The 16,135-nt window shown below is 54.3% G+C and overlaps 6 non-coding genes across 6 annotated transcripts; all 6 read right to left on the reverse strand.

Annotated features, from left to right (window-relative positions):
• Window positions 1–855: 855 nt before the first annotated feature.
• On the reverse strand, window positions 856–936 carry LOC130846936 (small nucleolar RNA SNORD115). Its single transcript, XR_009051731.1, has one exon. It is a non-coding gene; the product is annotated as a small nucleolar RNA SNORD115 (small nucleolar RNA).
• Window positions 937–3,441: 2,505 nt separating this feature from the next.
• On the reverse strand, window positions 3,442–3,522 carry LOC130847586 (small nucleolar RNA SNORD115). Its single transcript, XR_009052337.1, has one exon. It is a non-coding gene; the product is annotated as a small nucleolar RNA SNORD115 (small nucleolar RNA).
• Window positions 3,523–6,026: 2,504 nt separating this feature from the next.
• LOC130847587 (small nucleolar RNA SNORD115) lies at window positions 6,027–6,107 on the reverse strand. The gene has a single exon (XR_009052338.1). It is a non-coding gene; the product is annotated as a small nucleolar RNA SNORD115 (small nucleolar RNA).
• Window positions 6,108–8,623: 2,516 nt separating this feature from the next.
• LOC130847588 (small nucleolar RNA SNORD115) lies at window positions 8,624–8,704 on the reverse strand. Its single transcript, XR_009052339.1, has one exon. It is a non-coding gene; the product is annotated as a small nucleolar RNA SNORD115 (small nucleolar RNA).
• Window positions 8,705–11,221: 2,517 nt separating this feature from the next.
• On the reverse strand, window positions 11,222–11,302 carry LOC130847589 (small nucleolar RNA SNORD115). Its single transcript, XR_009052340.1, has one exon. It is a non-coding gene; the product is annotated as a small nucleolar RNA SNORD115 (small nucleolar RNA).
• A 2,516-nt stretch (window positions 11,303–13,818) lies between these two features.
• On the reverse strand, window positions 13,819–13,899 carry LOC130847591 (small nucleolar RNA SNORD115). Its single transcript, XR_009052341.1, has one exon. It is a non-coding gene; the product is annotated as a small nucleolar RNA SNORD115 (small nucleolar RNA).
• Window positions 13,900–16,135: the final 2,236 nt, after the last annotated feature.

The raw sequence follows: 16,135 nt of genomic DNA on the forward strand, positions 1-16,135 counted from the left end.
AGAGGCCCCATTCGGATCAAGTGGCTCCATCAAAGCACCACATTCCCTCACAGAGTCCTGGCACAACCCCACTGAAGACCAGGGCATGTCTTCCAGCCCTTGAAATAACCAGCAGCATCCTGCCTCCAAGCACCTGAGGATGGGCTCCTGCCTGCCTCTCACCATCTCTAGGCAGGGGGCATGAGCCTTCCCTACTGACAGGTTTTGGGAAGCCATAAAGCACACACCACAAGGGACCATTCCCTCAGTTGGTGATCATACTCTACCTCTAGGTGCACAGAGGTCTCTAGAGATGTTCCGCCTGGGGCCAAGGAAGAAAACACTGCCTCTACGTGCTCTCTGACTAGAATACAGCTCTAATGAAGGCATGTGAGTGCACCAGATGTGAGCTCATAAATTTGGGGCAGCAGCAGACATTCCTCCTTGGTAGGCAGGAGGTTGCCAAAAGACTACCCTGTACTGGCTGCTGCGAGGGCGGCCAGCCCATAGTTCAACATTCTCTGGGGCCTATCGGTAGCAACCAAAAGAGCCACTCACTGCAAAACATTCTGGCTGTGGTGAGTCCATTCCAAGGCTTGGCCTGAAACACAAAATTCAAAGAAGAAAAGCTTAAGGAAAGACTCCACCCATGGCCTCAGAACATGTGGGCCCTGGCACTAGGGAGCAGGATAGAAAACCAAAGGCGGCAACATGTCTTGGATACGTGGAAGCCTCCTACACTCGCAGGAGTCACAAGGGATTTCCTCGAGGGAGAGGCTGCTCCAACACCCACACCCACACCCACACCCACACCCACACCTAGGGCTCTGCAATGGACCAAAAATCCAGGCCATCCTGCCTCTGCATCCCTCCGTTAGGCCTCAGCGTAATCCTATTGAGCATGATTTTTTGGTCATCAGTTATCTTCAGGACCATATGAGTTCTCATCATCGACCCAACTGAGGCCCTCCTCATTCACCTGCGCCCTGCCACATGTGAAGGCTTACCTCAGATGCTTCCTGCAAAGAAGGATGCCTGAAGGGATGTGCCATTCTGTCGAATCCACGTGCTGTGCCAAGGCTCATGGTGATTGCCCTAGGGAACATAGGCTAAACACAGATCTTCATTTCTCTGGGGACGATGTCTGCCAAGAGGTGAGAAGGACAGCTGTGAGAACTCCAACTCCATGCTAGATGCATTGGGGGACGTGTGTGCCACACGCTCATGCATCGAATGATGCTACAAGAAATACCTGCAGCAATACATCCAGGATCATAGGGCCCAAAAGTACCTCCACGCAGAGACAGGAACACTTAGCTGAAACGCATACAAACAGCTCCCTACCTAGCTTCCTTCCTGCCTCCCTTCCTCCAGAATGCTCTAGCTCCCTCCCTTTCGACCCTCGTCCTTGGCTCACTCCCTCCATCCATCCATATTTACAAAGATGAAGGCATGAGTGGACAGGTGGATCAATGCCATCTTATGTACCTTAATACTGTGTCAGGGGCAGATGAAAGAACCAGTACCTATATGTCTCCCCAGGGAAGGACTAGCCTCATGGATCCTCCAGGCAGCACAAGGCCTGGCACCAGGTCTGCTTGGCGGGGACAACACTGGGGATGTGTCTGGGGGAATGGAGACATTCCTCTGGGCCCCACCCTGGTCTGGGCAAGCGTGTGCTGGCCGATGTGACACTCGGCTTGTCCATGTGCACAACACCCAGACAATGAGGCCTTTATGTCCCACACAGTGGACATTCACAGGAGCTGTAGGGAGCTCTCTTGGTAGGCAGTGGCTCCCGTAGAGGAAGGCCACCCCAAGAGATGCCACAGGCCTGTATCTGTATGCAGAACCCATGAAAGGGCCTGTCCGACACAACTGGCCTATCTGAGGGCCCATGATCCCTCACAGAGACCTGGCAAACCCCATTCCAGCAAGGGACCTGCCCTTCAGCTCTCACAAGAGCCAAGAGCATCTAGCTGCCAAGTCCCTGATGGAGGGTCCTTGTTGCCTCTCACCACCTCCAGGCCTGGCCCCACACCCTCCCAACCAACGCTTCTTGGAAGTCACTCAAGCACACCCCACAACTGACCATATGCTCAGTCCATCCACGTGCTCTGCCTCGACATGCACAGAGATCTGCGTGGTGGCTCCCCAGGGCACCACGTAATGAAATGGTGCCTCCATGGTCAGTCTTACTACACGTCAGGTCAATCGAGTTGAATTTCAAGACCCGCCAACAGACCCGGTGGATGGGGAGCCACGTCAAGCATTCCTCCTTGGGGAGCACAGAGATTCCCAAACAGGGCCATTTTCTTCTGTGGCAGCATTCCGTACTCTGGCCCGTGCAAGTCCTCCAAACAACAGCCATGCAGCTACACCCTCCTCAGCCCCCATCCCGGGACCACCCCTCCCCTTCAGGTCAACAGGGCCTCACGATGGACATGATAATGGGTTGCCTAAGGGCTCTTCAAAGCCTTCATGGAGGAATGGACACCCAGAAGCCTTTTTTCCTCAGGAGGGGGCTCTCTGAGAAAGCAGTGGCTTCTGCAAAGGACAACCAACCCAGGAGAAGCTATGGTCCTGTGTGTGCATGCAGACTCCATCAGAGGCCCCATTCGGATCAAGTGGCTCCAACAAAGCACCACGTTCCCTCACAGAGTCCTGGCACAACCCCATTGAAGACCAGGGCATGTCTTCCAGCCCTTGAAATAACCAGCAGCATCCTGCCTCCAAGCACCTGAGGATGGGCTCCTGCCTGCCTCTCACCATCTCTAGGCAGGGGGCATGAGCCTTCCCTACTGACAGGTTTTGGGAAGCCATAAAGCACACACCACAAGGGACCATTCCCTCAGTTGGTGATCATACTCTGCCTCTAGGTGCACAGAGCTCTCCAGAGATGTTCCGCCTGGGGCCAAGGAAGAAAACACTGCCTCTACGTGCTCTCTGACTAGAATACAGCTCTAATGAAGGCATGTGAGTGCACCAGATGTGAGCTCATAAATTTGGGGCAGCAGCAGACATTCTTCCTTGGTAGGCAGGAGGTTGCCAAAAGACTACCCTGTACTGGCTGCTGCGAGGGCGGCCAGCCCATAGTTCAACATTCTCTGGGGCCTATCGGTAGCAACCAAAAGAGCCACTCACTGCGGAACACTCTGGCTGTGGTGAGTCCATTCCAAGGCTTGGCCTGAAACACAAAATTCAAAGAAGAAAAGCTTAAGGAAAGACTCCACCCATGGCCTCAGAACATGTGGGCCCTGGCACTAGGGAGCAGGATAGAAAACCAAAGGCGGCAACATGTCTTGGATACGTGGAAGCCTCCTACACTCGGAGGAGTCACAAGGGATTTCCTCGAGGGAGAGGCTGCTCCAACACCCACACCCACACCCACACCCACACCCACACCTAGGGCTCTGCAATGGACCAAAAATCCAGGCCATCCTGCCACTGCATCCCTCCGTTAGGCCTCAGCGTAATCCTATTGAGCATGATTTTTTGGTCATCAGCTCTCTTCAGGACCATATGAGTTCTCATCATCGACCCAACTGAGGCCCTCCTCACTCACCTGCGCCCTGCCACATGTGAAGGCTTACCTCAGATGCTTCCTGCAAAGAAGGATGCCTGAAGGGATGTGCCATTCTGTCGAATCCGCGTGCTGGGCCAAAGCTCATGGTGATTGACCTAGGGAACATAGGCCAAACACAGAATTTCATTTCTCGGGGGACGATGTCTGCCAAGAGGTGAGAAGGACAGCTGTGAGAACTCCAACTCCATGCTAGATGCATTGGGGGACGTGTGTGCCACACGCTCATGCATCGAATGATGCTACAAGAAATACCTGCAGCAATACATCCAGGAACATAGGGCCCAAAGGTACCTCCACGCAGAGACCGGAGCACTTAGCTGAAACGCATACAAACAGCTCCCTACCTAGCTTCCTTCCTGCCTCCCTTCCTCCAGAATGCTCTAGCTCCCTCCCTTTCGACCCTCGTCCTTGGCTCACTCCTTCCATCCATCCATATTTACAAAGATGAAGGCATGAGTGGACAGGTGGATCAATGCCATCTTATGTACCTTAATACTGTGTCAGGGGCAGATGAAAGAACCAGTACCTATATGTCTCCCCAGGGAAGGACTAGCCTCATGGATCCTCCAGGCAGCACAAGGCCTGGCACCAGGTCTGCTTGGCGGGGACAACACTGGGGATGTGTCTGGGGGAATGGAGACATTCCTCTGGGCCCCACCCTGGTCTGGGCAAGCGTGTGCTGGCCGATGTGACACTCGGCTTGTCCATGTGCACAACACCCAGACAATGAGGCCTTTATGTCCCACACAGTGGACATTCACAGGAGCTGTAGGGAGCTCTCTTGGTAGGCAGTGGCTCCCGTAGAGGAAGGCCACCCCAAGAGATGCCACAGGCCTGTATCTGTATGCAGAACCCAGGAAAGGGCCTGTCCGACACAACTGGCCTATCTGAGGGCCCATGATCCCTCACAGAGACCTGGCAAACCCCATTCCAGCAAGGGACCTGCCCTTCAGCTCTCACAAGAGCCAAGAGCATCTAGCTGCCAAGTCCCTGATGAAGGGTCCTTGTTGCCTCTCACCACCTCCAGGCCTGTCCCCACACCCTCCAACCAATGCTTCTTGGAAGTCACTCAAGCACACCCCACAACTGACCATATGCTCAGTACATCCTCGTGCTCTGCCTCGACATGCACAGAGATCTGCGTGGTGGCTCCCCAGGGCACCACGTAATGAAATGGTGCCTCCATGGTCAGTCTTACTACACATCAGGTCAATCGAGTTGAATTTCAAGACCCGCCAACAGACCCGGTGGATGGGGAGCCACGTCAAGCATTCCTCCTTGGGGAGCACAGAGATTCCCAAACAGGGCCAATTTCTTCTGTGGCAGCATTCCCTACTCTGGCCCGTGCAAGTCCACCAAACAACAGCCATGCAGCTACACCCTCCTCAGCCGCCATCTCGGGACCACCCCTCCCCTTCAGGTCAACAGGGCCTCACGATGGACATGATAATGGGATGCCTAAGGGCTCTGCAAAGCCTTCATGGAGGAATGGACACCCAGAAGCCTTTTTTCCTCTGGAGGGGGCTCTCTGAAAAAGCAGTGGCTTCCGCAGAGGACAACCAACCCAGGAGAAGCTATGGTCCCGTGTGTGCATGCAGACTCCATCAGAGGCCCCATTCGGAACATGTGGCTCCAACAAAGCACCACGTTCCCTCACAGAGTCCTGGCACAACCCCATTGAAGACCAGGGCATGTCTTCCAGCCCTTGAAATAACCAGCAGCATCCTGCCTCCAAGCACCTGAGGATGGGCTCCTGCCTGCCTCTCACCATCTCTAGGCAGGGGGCATGAGCCTTCCCTACTGACAGGTTTTGGGAAGCCATAAAGCACACACCACAAGGGACCATTCCCTCAGTTGGTGATCATACTCTGCCTCTAGGTGCACAGAGCTCTCTAGAGATGTTCCGCCTGGGGCCAAGGAAGAAAACACTGCCTCTACGTGCTCTCTGACTAGAATACAGCTCTAATGAAGGCATGTGAGTGCACCAGATGTGAGCTCATAAATTTGGGGCAGCAGCAGACATTCTTCCTTGGTAGGCAGGAGGTTGCCAAAAGACTACCCTGTACTGGCTGCTGCGAGGGCGGCCAGCCCATAGTTCAACATTCTCTGGGGCCTATCGGTAGCAACCAAAAGAGCCACTCACTGCGGAACACTCTGGCTGTGGTGAGTCCATTCCAAGGCTTGGCCTGAAACACAAAATTCAAAGAAGAAAAGCTTAAGGAAAGACTCCACCCATGGCCTCAGAACATGTGGGCCCTGGCACTAGGGAGCAGGATAGAAAACCAAAGGCGGCAACATGTCTTGGATACGTGGAAGCCTCCTACACTCGGAGGAGTCACAAGGGATTTCCTCGAGGGAGAGGCTGCTCCAACACCCACACCCACACCCACACCCACACCCACACCTAGGGCTCTGCAATGGACCAAAAATCCAGGCCATCCTGCCACTGCATCCCTCCGTTAGGCCTCAGCGTAATCCTATTGAGCATGATTTTTTGGTCATCAGCTCTCTTCAGGACCATATGAGTTCTCATCATCGACCCAACTGAGGCCCTCCTCACTCACCTGCGCCCTGCCACATGTGAAGGCTTACCTCAGATGCTTCCTGCAAAGAAGGATGCCTGAAGGGATGTGCCATTCTGTCGAATCCGCGTGCTGGGCCAAAGCTCATGGTGATTGACCTAGGGAACATAGGCCAAACACAGAATTTCATTTCTCGGGGGACGATGTCTGCCAAGAGGTGAGAAGGACAGCTGTGAGAACTCCAACTCCATGCTAGATGCATTGGGGGACGTGTGTGCCACACGCTCATGCATCGAATGATGCTACAAGAAATACCTGCAGCAATACATCCAGGAACATAGGGCCCAAAGGTACCTCCACGCAGAGACTGGAGCACTTAGCTGAAACGCATACAAACAGCTCCCTACCTAGCTTCCTTCCTGCCTCCCTTCCTCCAGAATGCTCTAGCTCCCTCCCTTTCGACCCTCGTCCTTGGCTCACTCCTTCCATCCATCCATATTTACAAAGATGAAGGCATGAGTGGACAGGTGGATCAATGCCATCTTATGTACCTTAATACTGTGTCAGGGGCAGATGAAAGAACCAGTACCTATATGTCTCCCCAGGGAAGGACTAGCCTCATGGATCCTCCAGGCAGCACAAGGCCTGGCACCAGGTCTGCTTGGCGGGGACAACACTGGGGATGTGTCTGGGGGAATGGAGACATTCCTCTGGGCCCCACCCTGGTCTGGGCAAGCGTGTGCTGGCCGATGTGACACTCGGCTTGTCCATGTGCACAACACCCAGACAATGAGGCCTTTATGTCCCACACAGTGGACATTCACAGGAGCTGTAGGGAGCTCTCTTGGTAGGCAGTGGCTCCCGTAGAGGAAGGCCACCCCAAGAGATGCCACAGGCCTGTATCTGTATGCAGAACCCAGGAAAGGGCCTGTCCGACACAACTGGCCTATCTGAGGGCCCATGATCCCTCACAGAGACCTGGCAAACCCCATTCCAGCAAGGGACCTGCCCTTCAGCTCTCACAAGAGCCAAGAGCATCTAGCTGCCAAGTCCCTGATGAAGGGTCCTTGTTGCCTCTCACCACCTCCAGGCCTGTCCCCACACCCTCCAACCAATGCTTCTTGGAAGTCACTCAAGCACACCCCACAACTGACCATATGCTCAGTACATCCTCGTGCTCTGCCTCGACATGCACAGAGATCTGCGTGGTGGCTCCCCAGGGCACCACGTAATGAAATGGTGCCTCCATGGTCAGTCTTACTACACATCAGGTCAATCGAGTTGAATTTCAAGACCCGCCAACAGACCCGGTGGATGGGGAGCCACGTCAAGCATTCCTCCTTGGGGAGCACAGAGATTCCCAAACAGGGCCAATTTCTTCTGTGGCAGCATTCCCTACTCTGGCCCGTGCAAGTCCACCAAACAACAGCCATGCAGCTACACCCTCCTCAGCCGCCATCTCGGGACCACCCCTCCCCTTCAGGTCAACAGGGCCTCACGATGGACATGATAATGGGATGCCTAAGGGCTCTGCAAAGCCTTCATGGAGGAATGGACACCCAGAAGCCTTTTTTCCTCTGGAGGGGGCTCTCTGAAAAAGCAGTGGCTTCCGCAGAGGACAACCAACCCAGGAGAAGCTATGGTCCCGTGTGTGCATGCAGACTCCATCAGAGGCCCCATTCGGAACATGTGGCTCCAACAAAGCACCACGTTCCCTCACAGAGTCCTGGCACAACCCCATTGAAGACCAGGGCATGTCTTCCAGCCCTTGAAATAACCAGCAGCATCCTGCCTCCAAGCACCTGAGGATGGGCTCCTGCCTGCCTCTCACCATCTCTAGGCAGGGGGCATGAGCCTTCCCTACTGACAGGTTTTGGGAAGCCATAAAGCACACACCACAAGGGACCATTCCCTCAGTTGGTGATCATACTCTGCCTCTAGGTGCACAGAGGTCTTTAGAGATGTTCCGCCTGGGGCCAAGGAAGAAAACACTGCCTCTACGTGCTCTCTGACTAGAATACAGCTCTAATGAAGGCATGTGAGTGCACCAGATGTGAGCTCATAAATTTGGGGCAGCAGCAGACATTCCTCCTTGGTAGGCAGGAGGTTGCCAAAAGACTACCCTGTACTGGCTGCTGCGAGGGCGGCCAGCCCATAGTTCAACATTCTCTGGGGCCTATCGGTAGCAACCAAAAGAGCCACTCACTGCAAAACATTCTGGCTGTGGTGAGTCCATTCCAAGGCTTGGCCTGAAACACAAAATTCAAAGAAGAAAAGCTTAAGGAAAGACTCCACCCATGGCCTCAGAACATGTGGGCCCTGGCACTAGGGAGCAGGATAGAAAACCAAAGGCGGCAACATGTCTTGGATACGTGGAAGCCTCCTACACTCGGAGGAGTCACAAGGGATTTCCTCGAGGGAGAGGCTGCTCCAACACCCACACCCACAACCACACCCACACCCACACCCACACCCACACCCAGGGCTCTGCAATGGACCAAAAATCCAGGCCATCCTGCCTCTGCATCCCTCCATTAGGCCTCAGCGTAATCCTATTGAGCATGATTTTTTGGTCATCAGCTCTCTTCAGGACCATATGAGTTCTCATCATCGACCCAACTGAGGCCCTCCTCACTCACCTGCGCCCTGCCACATGTGAAGGCTTACCTCAGATGCTTCCTGGAAAGAAGGATGCCTGAAGGGATGTGCCATTCTGTCGAATCCACGTGCTGGGCCAAGGCTCATGGTGATTGCCCTAGGGAACATAGGCTAAACACAGATCTTCATTTCTCTGGGGACGATGTCTGCCAAGAGGTGAGAAGGACAGCTGTGAGAACTCCAACTCCATGCTAGATGCATTGGGGGACGTGTGTGCCACATGCTCATGCATCGAATGATGCTACAAGAAATACCTGCAGCAATACATCCAGGAACATAGGGCCCAAAAGTACCTCCACGCAGAGACAGGAACACATAGCTGAAAAGCATACAAACAGCTCCCTACCTAGCTTCCTTCCTGCCTCCCTTCCTCCAGAATGCTCTAGCTCCCTCCCTTTTGACCCTCGTCCTTGGCTCACTCCCTCCATCCATCCATATTTACAAAGATGAAGGCATGAGTGCACAGGTGGATCAATGCCATCTTATGTACCTTAATACTGTGTCAGGGGCAGATGAAAGAACCAGTACCTATATGTCTCCCCAGGGAAGGACTAGCCTCATGGATCCTCCAGGCAGCACAAGGCCTGGCACCAGGTCTGCTTGGCGGGGACAACACTGGGGATGTGTCTGGGGGAATGGAGACATTCCTCTGGGCCCCACCCTGGTCTGGGCAAGCGTGTGCTGGCCGATGTGACACTCGGCTTGTCCATGTGCACAACACCCAGACAATGAGGCCTTTATGTCCCACACAGTGGACATTCACAGGAGCTGTAGGGAGCTCTCTTGGTAGGCAGTGGCTCCCGTAGAGGAAGGCCACCCCAAGAGATGCCACAGGCCTGTATCTGTATGCAGAACCCATGAAAGGGCCTGTCCGACACAACTGGCCTATCTGAGGGCCCATGATCCCTCACAGAGACCTGGCAAACCCCATTCCAGCAAGGGACCTGCCCTTCAGCTCTCACAAGAGCCAAGAGCATCTAGCTGCCAAGTCCCTGATGGAGGGTCCTTGTTGCCTCTCACCACCTCCAGGCCTGGCCCCACACCCTCCCAACCAACGCTTCTTGGAAGTCACTCAAGCACATCCCACAACTGACCATATGCTCAGTACATCCTCGTGCTCTGCCTCGACATGCACAGAGATCTGCGTGGTGGCTCCCCAGGGCACCACGTAATGAAATGGTGCCTCAATGGTCAGTCTTTCTACACGTCAGGTCAATCGAGTTGAATTTCAAAACCCACCATCAGACCCGGTGGAAGGGGAGCCACGTCAAGCATTCCTCCTTGGGGAGCACAGAGATTCCCAAACAGGGCCAATTTCTTCTGTGGCAGCATTCCCTACTGTGGCCCGTGCAAGTCCACCAAACAACAGCCATGCAGCTACACCCTCCTCAGCCCACATCGCGGTACCACCCCTCCCCTTCAGGTCAACAGGGCCTCACGATGGACATGATAATGGGATGCCTAAGGGCTCTGCAAAGCCTTCATGGAGGAATGGACACCCAGAAGCCTTTTTTCCTCTGGAGGGGGCTCTCTGACAAAGCAGTGGCTTCCGCAGAGGACAACCAACCCAGCAGAAGCTATGGTCCCGTGTGTGCATGCAGACTCCATCAGAGGCCCCATTCGGATCAATTGGCTCCATCAAAGCACCACATTCCCTCACAGAGTCCTGGCACAACCCCATTGAAGACCAGGGCATGTCTTCCAGCCCTTGAAATAACCAGCAGCATCCTGCCTCCAAGCACCTGAGGATGGGCTCCTGCCTGCCTCTCACCATCTCTAGGCAGGGGGCATGAGCCTTCCCTACTGACAGGTTTTGGGAAGCCATAAAGCACACACCACAAGGGACCATTCCCTCAGTTGGTGATCATACTCTACCTCTAGGTGCACAGAGGTCTCTAGAGATGTTCCGCCTGGGGCCAAGGAAGAAAACACTGCCTCTACGTGCTCTCTGACTAGAATACAGCTCTAATGAAGGCATGTGAGTGCACCAGATGTGAGCTCATAAATTTGGGGCAGCAGCAGACATTCCTCCTTGGTAGGCAGGAGGTTGCCAAAAGACTACCCTGTACTGGCTGCTGCGAGGGCGGCCAGCCCATAGTTCAACATTCTCTGGGGCCTATCGGTAGCAACCAAAAGAGCCACTCACTGCAAAACATTCTGGCTGTGGTGAGTCCATTCCAAGGCTTGGCCTGAAACACAAAATTCAAAGAAGAAAAGCTTAAGGAAAGACTCCACCCATGGCCTCAGAACATGTGGGCCCTGGCACTAGGGAGCAGGATAGAAAACCAAAGGCGGCAACATGTCTTGGATACGTGGAAGCCTCCTACACTCGGAGGAGTCACAAGGGATTTCCTCGAGGGAGAGGCTGCTCCAACACCCACACCCACAACCACACCCACACCCACACCCACACCCACACCCAGGGCTCTGCAATGGACCAAAAATCCAGGCCATCCTGCCTCTGCATCCCTCCATTAGGCCTCAGCGTAATCCTATTGAGCATGATTTTTTGGTCATCAGCTCTCTTCAGGACCATATGAGTTCTCATCATCGACCCAACTGAGGCCCTCCTCACTCACCTGCGCCCTGCCACATGTGAAGGCTTACCTCAGATGCTTCCTGCAAAGAAGGATGCCTGAAGGGATGTGCCATTCTGTCGAATCCACGTGCTGGGCCAAGGCTCATGGTGATTGCCCTAGGGAACATGGGCTAAACACAGATCTTCATTTCTCTGGGGACGATGTCTGCCAAGAGGTGAGAAGGACAGCTGTGAGAACTCCAACTCCATGCTAGATGCATTGGGGGACGTGTCTGCCACATGCTCATGCATCGAATGATGCTACAAGAAATACCTGCAGCAATACATCCAGGAACATAGGGCCCAAAGGTACCTCCACGCAGAGACAGGAACACATAGCTGAAACGCATACAAACAGCTCCCTACCTAGCTTCCTTCCTGCCTCCCTTCCTCCAGAATGCTCTAGCTCCCTCCCTTTTGACCCTCGTCCTTGGCTCACTCCCTCCATCCATCCATATTTACAAAGATGAAGGCATGAGTGGACAGGTGGATCAATGCCATCTTATGTACCTTAATACTGTGTCAGGGGCAGATGAAAGAACCAGTACCTATATGTCTCCCCAGGGAAGGACTAGCCTCATGGATCCTCCAGGCAGCACAAGGCCTGGCACCAGGTCTGCTTGGCGGGGACCACACTGGGGATGTGTCTGGGGGAATGGAGACATTCCTCTGGGCCCCACCCTGGTCTGGGCAAGCGTGTGCTGGCCGATGTGACACTCGGCTTGTCCATGTGCACAACACCCAGACAATGAGGCCTTTATGTCCCACACAGTGGACATTCACAGGAGCTGTAGGGAGCTCTCTTGGTAGGCAGTGGCTCCCGTAGAGGAAGGCCACCCCAAGAGATGCCACAGGCCTGTATCTGTATGCAGAACCCAGGAAAGGGCCTGTCCGACACAACTGGCCTATCTGAGGGCCCATGATCCCTCACAGAGACCTGGCAAACCCCATTCCAGCAAGGGACCTGCCCTTCAGCTCTCACAAGAGCCAAGAGCATCTAGCTGCCAAGTCCCTGATGAAGGGTCCTTGTTGCCTCTCACCACCTCCAGGCCTGGCCCCACACCCTCCAACCAACGCTTCTTGGAAGTCACTCAAGCACACCCCACAACTGACCATATGCTCAGTACATCCTCGTGCTCTGCCTCGACATGCACAGAGATCTGCGTGGTGGCTCCCCAGGGCACCACATAATGAAATGGTGCCTCCATGGTCAGTCTTACTACACATCAGGTCAATCGAGTTGAATTTCAAGACCTGCCATCAGACCCGGTGGATGGGGAGCCACGTCAAGCATTCCTCCTTGGGGAGCACAGAGATTCCCAAACAGGGCCAATTTCTTCTGTGGCAGCATTCCCTACTGTGGCCCGTGCAAGGCCACCAAACAACAGCCATGCAGCTACACCCTCCTCAGCCCCCATCCCGGGACCACCCCTCCCCTTCAGGTCAACAGGGCCTCACGATGGACATGATAATGGGATGCCTAAGGGCTCTGCAAAGCCTTCATGGGGGAATGGACACCCAGAAGCCTTTTTTCCTCTGGAGGGGGCTCTCTGACAAAGCAGTGGCTTCCGCAGAGGACAACCAACCCAGGAGAAGCTATGGTCCCGTGTGTGCATGCAGACTGCATCAGAGGCCCCATTCGGAACATGTGGCTCCAACAAAGCACCACGTTCCCTCACAGAGTCCTGGCACAACCCCATTGAAGACCAGGGCATGTCTTCCAGCCCTTGAAATAACCAGCAGCATCCTGCCTCCAAGCACCTGAGGATGGGCTCCTGCCTGCCTCTCACCATCTCTAGGCAGGGGGCATGAGCCTTCCCTACTGACAGGTTTTGGGAAGCCATAAAGCACACACCACAAGGGACCATTCCCTCAGTTGGTGATCATACTCTGCCTCTAGGTGCACAGAGGTCTCTAGAGATGTTCCGCCTGGGGCCAAGGAAGAAAACACTGCCTCTACGTGCTCTCCGAGTAGAATACAGCTCTAATGAAGGCATGTGAGTGCACCAGATGTGAGCTCATAAATTTGGGGCAGCAGCAGACATTCCTCCTTGGTAGGCAGGAGATTGCCAAAAGACTACCCTGTACTGGCTGCTGCGAGGGCAGCCAGCCCATAGTTCAACATTCTCTGGGGCCTATCGGTAGCAACCAAAAGAGCCACTCACTGCAAAACATTCTGGCTGTGGTGAGTCCATTCCAAGGCTTGGCCTGAAACACAAAATTCAAAGAAGAAAAGCTTAAGGAAAGACTCCACCCATGGCCTCAGAACATGTGGGCCCTGGCACTAGGGAGCAGCATAGAAAACCAAAGGCGGCAACATGTCTTGGATACGTGGAAGCCTCCTACACTCGCAGGAGTCACAAGGGATTTCCTCGAGGGAGAGGCTGCTCCAACACCCACACCCACAACCACACCCACACCCACACCCACACCCACACCCAGGGCTCTGCAATGGACCAAAAATCCAGGCCATCCTGCCTCTGCATCCCTCCGTTAGGCCTCAGCGTAATCCTATTGAGCATGATTTTTTGGTCATCAGCTCTCTTCAGGACCATATGAGTTCTCATCATCGACCCAACTGAGGCCCTCCTCACTCACCTGCGCCCTGCCACATGTGAAGGCTTACCTCAGATGCTTCCTGCAAAGAAGGATGCCTGAAGGGATGTGCCATTCTGTCGAATCCACGTGCTGGGCCAAGGCTCATGGTGATTGCCCTAGGGAACATAGGCTAAACACAGATCTTCATTTCTCTGGGGACGATGTCTGCCAAGAGGTGAGAAGGACAGCTGTGAGAACTCCAACTCCATGCTAGATGCATTGGGGGACGTGTGTGCCACATGCTCATGCATCGAATGATGCTACAAGAAATACCTGCAGCAATACATCCAGGAACATAGGGCCCAAAAGTACCTCCACGCAGAGACAGGAACACATAGCTGAAACGCATACAAACAGCTCCCTACATAGCTTCCTTCCTGCCTCCCTTCCTCCAGAATGCTCTAGCTCCCTCCCTTTTGACCCTCGTCCTTGGCTCACTCCCTCCATCCATCCATATTTACAAAGATGAAGGCATGAGTGGACAGGTGGATCAATGCCATCTTATGTACCTTAATACTGTGTCAGGGGCAGATGAAAGAACCAGTACCTATATGTCTCCCCAGGGAAGGACTAGCCTCATGGATCCTCCAGGCAGCACAAGGCCTGGCACCAGGTCTGCTTGGCGGGGACAACACTGGGGATGTGTCTGGGGGAATGGAGACATTCCTCTGGGCCCCACCCTGGTCTGGGCAAGCGTGTGCTGGCCGATGTGACACTCGGCTTGTCCATGTGCACAACACCCAGACAATAAGGCCTTTATGTCCCACACAGTGGACATTCACAGGAGCTGTAGGGAGCTCTCTTGGTAGGCAGTGGCTCCCGTAGAGGAAGGCCACCCCAAGAGATGCCACAGGCCTGTATCTGTATGCAGAACCCATGAAAGGGCCTGTCCGACACAACTGGCCTATCTGAGGGCCCATGATCCCTCACAGAGACCTGGCAAACCCCATTCCAGCAAGGGACCTGCCCTTCAGCTCTCACAAGAGCCAAGAGCATCTAGCTGCCAAGTCCCTGATGAAGGGTCCTTGTTGCCTCTCACCACCTCCAGGCCTGGCCCCACACCCTCCAACCAACGCTTCTTGGAAGTCACTCAAGCACACCCCACAACTGACCATATGCTCAGTACATCCTCGTTCTCTGCCTCGACATGCACAGAGATCTGCGTGGTGGCTCCCCAGGGCACCACATAATGAAATGGTGCCTCCATGGTCAGTCTTACTACACATCAGGTCAATCGAGTTGAATTTCAAGACCTGCCATCAGACCCGGTGGATGGGGAGCCACGTCAAGCATTCCTCCTTGGGGAGCACAGAGATTCCCAAACAGGGCCAATTTCTTCTGTGGCAGCATTCCCTACTGTGGCCCGTGCAAGGCCACCAAACAACAGCCATGCAGCTACACCCTCCTCAGCCCCCATCCCGGGACCACCCCTCCCCTTCAGGTCAACAGGGCCTCACGATGGACATGATAATGGGATGCCTAAGGGCTCTGCAAAGCCTTCATGGGGGAATGGACACCCAGAAGCCTTTTTTCCTCTGGAGGGGGCTCTCTGACAAAGCAGTGGCTTCCGCAGAGGACAACCAACCCAGGAGAAGCTATGGTCCCGTGTGTGCATGCAGACTGCATCAGAGGCCCCATTCGGAACATGTGGCTCCAACAAAGCACCACGTTCCCTCACAGAGTCCTGGCACAACCCCATTGAAGACCAGGGCATGTCTTCCAGCCCTTGAAATAACCAGCAGCATCCTGCCTCCAAACACCTGTGGATGGGCTCCTGCCTGCCTCTCACCATCTCTAGGCAGGGGGCATGAGCCTTCCCTACTGACAGGTTTTGGGAAGCCATAAAGCACACACCACAAGAGACCATTCCCTCAGTTGGTGATCATACTCTGCCTCTAGGTGCACAGAGGTCTCTAGGGATGTTCCGCCTGGGGCCAAGGAAGAAAACACTGCCTCTACGTGCTCTCTGACTAGAATACAGCTCTAATGAAGGCATGTGAGTGCACCAGATGTGAGCTCATAAATTTGGGGCAGCAGCAGACATTCCTCCTTGGTAGGCAGGAGGTTGCCAAAAGACTACCCTGTACTGGCTGCTGCGAGGGCGGCCAGCCCATAGTTCAACATTCTCTGGGGCCTATCGGTAGCAACCAAAAGAGCCACTCACTGCAAAACATTCTGGCTGTGGTGAGTCCATTCCAAGGCTTGGCCTGAAAC

The sequence above is a fragment of the Hippopotamus amphibius genome, chromosome 2 (genome assembly GCF_030028045.1).
Source record: "Hippopotamus amphibius kiboko isolate mHipAmp2 chromosome 2, mHipAmp2.hap2, whole genome shotgun sequence".
NCBI lineage: Eukaryota > Metazoa > Chordata > Mammalia > Artiodactyla > Hippopotamidae > Hippopotamus > Hippopotamus amphibius.